We start from the raw sequence: 4,234 nt of genomic DNA on the forward strand, positions 1-4,234 counted from the left end.
AATAAAGTCAACTCCTGGTCAAACTTTCAAAACTTCCATTTTTAACTTTTGCCATTTCAAGCCAAAATCAACTACGGACTTTCAAATAAATATTCGAACACACTCCTAAGTCCAAAATCATCATACGGAGCTATTGGAACCATCAAAACTCCATTCCAGAGTCATTTGTACACAAGTCAAACTTCGATCAACTCTTTTTATTTAAGCTTCTAAACAAGGATTGTTCTTTCAATTTAATCTTGAATCATCCGAAAATCAAAGCCGACAATTCTCACAAGTCATAATAGACATTACGAAGCTTCTTACGGCTTCTAATTATTGAACGGGATATAAATTCTCAAAACGACATGTTAAGTCTTTACATGATCCTTCCTTGTGACTTTGTTGAGCTTGTGATAGTTCATGCACACTCTCTAACCGGTCACCGTTCTTGTAGGAATCAACTCATTCTTGTCATTGGTAACCATCGTCTTGCCCCCCCTTCTTTGGGATACATTGAACTGGAGAAGTCCATGAACTATCGGAAATGAGGTAGAAAACCCCGGCATCCAACCACTTAATAATCTCCTTTTTGACAACGTCTTGCATAGCCTCATTTAGTCTCCCTTGATGTTTAATAAATGGTTTGGAACCTTCCTCCAAGTTGATATTATGCATGCAAAATGCAGGGCTTATCCCCTGAATATCCGCCAATGTCCACCCAATGGCCTTCTTCCTCTTTTGAAGCACCACCAATGTAGAATCTACCTGCACGTTAGTCAAATAAGAGGAAACAATAACCGGTAAAGTAGAACAAGGGCCAAGAAATTCATAACGAAGATGTGGAGGTAATGGCTTCAACTCCAAGGTAGGAGGCTCTTCAATGGAAGGCTTTGTAGGAGAAGTTCTCATATTTTCAAGATCCAAGGATAGTTTTCGGGGTGCATAATTGTACGACCCCATTCCTTGCAAAGAGTTCACACATTTCATGAAGCCATCCATCTCGTCATCATCAAAGTTAAGCAAGGAGGCCTCCAACATATCACGAACATTGATTGTGGCACTTGTATCATCAACAATAACATCGGTCACCAAGTCCACAAAAGTACACACCTTATTGCTATTTGGTTGCCGCATGGATTTACACACATGGAAAACTACTTTTTCATCACCCACCTGGAAGGTGAGTTCTCCGGCTTCAACATCACAAAGAGCGTTCCCCGTAGCAAGGAAAGGTCTTCCAAGAATAATCGGCACCTCATAATTAACTTCACAATCCAGAATGACTAAATTCGCTTGATGAATGAATTTATCAACACGAACCAAGACATTTTCAATCACTCCCAAAGTTCTCTTCATGGTACGATCGGCCATTTGCAATCTCATAGAGGTGGGTCTTGGTTGCCCAATTCCCTAGGTCTTGAAAACTGAATAAGGCATCAAATTGATACTTGTCCCAAGATCACAAAGAGCTTTAGCAAACTCAGCACTTCCAATTATACAAGGAATCGTGAAAGCACCGGGATTTTCCAACTTAGGAGCCATTAAATGCACAATTTCACTCACTTGATGAGTGAATTTGATAGTTTCAAAATTCATTGACCGCTTTTTCGTCACGAGATCCTTTATCAACTTGGCATAATCGGGCATTTGTTCCAAAGCTTCAACTAATCGAACATTGATCGAGAGACTCTTCATCATTTGAATGAACTTTTTGAATTGATTTTCTCCATTTTGTTTGGCAAGTCTTTGAGGATATGGAGGTGGAGGCTTAGGCAATGGTGTCTTAGCCTTTTGCACTACCGGTTCTGGTATGTCAATAATGTGATCCCTAGATGGGTTCACCTCCTCTTGAGTCTCTTCCACACTATCATCAATATCAATTCGAACTTCATAATTTATTTGCACCACATTGGTCGGGACCTCTCCTTTTTGTACCACTTGCTCATTATCCATAATTTGCTTTTGACTTGAGGTGGATGCATTCCCACCTCTTCCACTTCTTGTAGTAACGTCCATGGCATACCCCGTGTTATTTCCACCCTTTGGGTTCACCACCGTGTCACTTGGTAGTGCTCCCTTAGGATGGGAATAAGAGCTTGAGATATTTGCCCCATTTGAACTTCTAAGTTGCAGATCGATGTGTTGTGTGAGACAAGTTGGGCATCCGAATCGGCATTCTTTTCCATCATTTACTTGAACATGTTCTCAATACGCCCCATCTCGTTGTTTGAAGAATTTGGGCCATGGGAAGGATAAGGAGGCGGGTTGCTCGATTGTTGATACATCAGGGGTCTTTGAAAACCCGACCCCCGATTGCCTTGATTATTGTTCAATCCGCCTTGATTGTTACCCTCCTAATTTCGTTGTTTGTTTCCATTCCAATTTCCCTGATTGTTGTTGTTATTCCACTTCCCTTGATTGTTTCCACCACTCCAATTTCCTTGATTGTTAGAATTTCAATTGCCTTGATTGTTTTGAGGTCGCCATTGCTGTTGGTTTGGGCGTTGGAAAATGTTTCGTTGCCCTTGAAAGTTGTTCACATATTGCACCACCTCTTGTTGGTCACTGTAAGAAGCATCTTAATCAAAACTAATATCCTGTTGCACCAAATTGTCCACTCGATGTTGCACTTGTGGACCTTTGGTTCTCCTTTTGTTCACCATCATGTTCACTCCCTCCATGGCATTGACTTGCTTAGGATTTTGTACTTGTTGAAGTTGAGCCTTTGCTAATTGATTCAAAGTGGTAATCAATTCGGCTCTGGCTTGCCCATGGTCATGCAACTCTTTGTGAAGGTGGATCACGTTGGGATCACCTTATGGAACATTAGCCCGGGATTGCCACACCGATGATGTTTCCGCCATTTCATCTAAAATCTTACATGCCTCCGCATAAGGCATAGTCATGAAGTTTCCACCAACAAGTTGATTTACTACACATTTGTCGGTTGTGTTGATCACACGATAGAAAGTTTGTTGAATCATGTTCTCTGTCATATCATTGTTGGGAAATGCCTTAACCATTGTTCGATAGCGTTCCCATATCTCGTGTAGTGGTTTATTTTTCTCTTGCTTAAATGCAAAAATCTCGTCCCGAAGTGTAGCCATATGTCCCGGAGAGAAGAACTTAGAAATAAAATTTTCCGCCAACTCATCCCAAGTGTGAATGGAATGGTTCGGCAAACATTCCAACTAATCTAAAGCTTTTCCCCATAGAGAGAAGGGAAAAAGCCTTAGCCTCAATGCCTCTTCGAAGACATTTATTTGTTTGCTCCCCAACAAGTGTCCACAAACCCCTTAAAATATTTGTATGCATTTTGACTTGGCACATCGGTGAAGAAACCTCGTTGCTCTAGCAAAGTGAGCATCACGTTGGTGATTTGAAAGTTGTCCGCCCTAATACGGAGAGGGACTATTGCATTTACATATCCTTCATTGGGTAGCACCCGGTGTGGAGCCGTTCGTGGTAGAGGTGGGGGTGGAACAGACACATTTTCATGAGGCACTTGGCCTCTTCTATTAGCTTGAGGTTCAAGAGGAACCTCATCCACTTGGTCATCTTCAACGTCCATATGCCCCAAAGCAATATTTCTGAGCTCATTATTTTCCATGGTTGTACCTACGATTTCTCAAACAAGTTAGTAACACGAAAGAAAAAGAAGATACTCCAAAAACACACCCAAATATATAGCTAACACCATTTTTAACTCCTGACAACGGCACCAAAAATTGATCGCGTCCAAATGCACACCTCAAAAGAGGTATGAAACGGTCATTTACAATTATAGAAACCCAACTAAGAGTCAGGATCAAATCCACAGGGAGCTAAGATGGGAGTTAGGGGTATATATTTCAATGTGCGTGATTGAATTTTCTAGATTGCACTTTCACAAAAAGATTGGTGTTCTATTTCTAATTGTACTCTATTGATTGCAAAATAAAGAAAGAAAACTAGAGATAATTATTTTTGAGGGTTTTCCAAATTGATTAAAAAGCCTAGGGATGTGACCATTACCTAGGTGTTTGCCTAATGGGATAAAGACTTTAATGCTTATTTTGTTGATTGGATGTATTATAGCTATCAACTCTAAATTACCCACTCAATACCTCTCGATCGGAGAGTGGTTTTGCCCAATTTGGCTTTCTCAAGACCAAATAGGTATCACACAAAATAGTTGATAAAAGCTCAAGTCGGGTTATTACTATCTCTAGGTTTAACCCTTTAATTGGGTTAATCAATCTCTTGATTGACC

The sequence above is a fragment of the Nicotiana tomentosiformis genome, chromosome 9 (assembly GCF_000390325.3).
Source record: "Nicotiana tomentosiformis chromosome 9, ASM39032v3, whole genome shotgun sequence".
Lineage (NCBI taxonomy): Eukaryota > Viridiplantae > Streptophyta > Magnoliopsida > Solanales > Solanaceae > Nicotiana > Nicotiana tomentosiformis.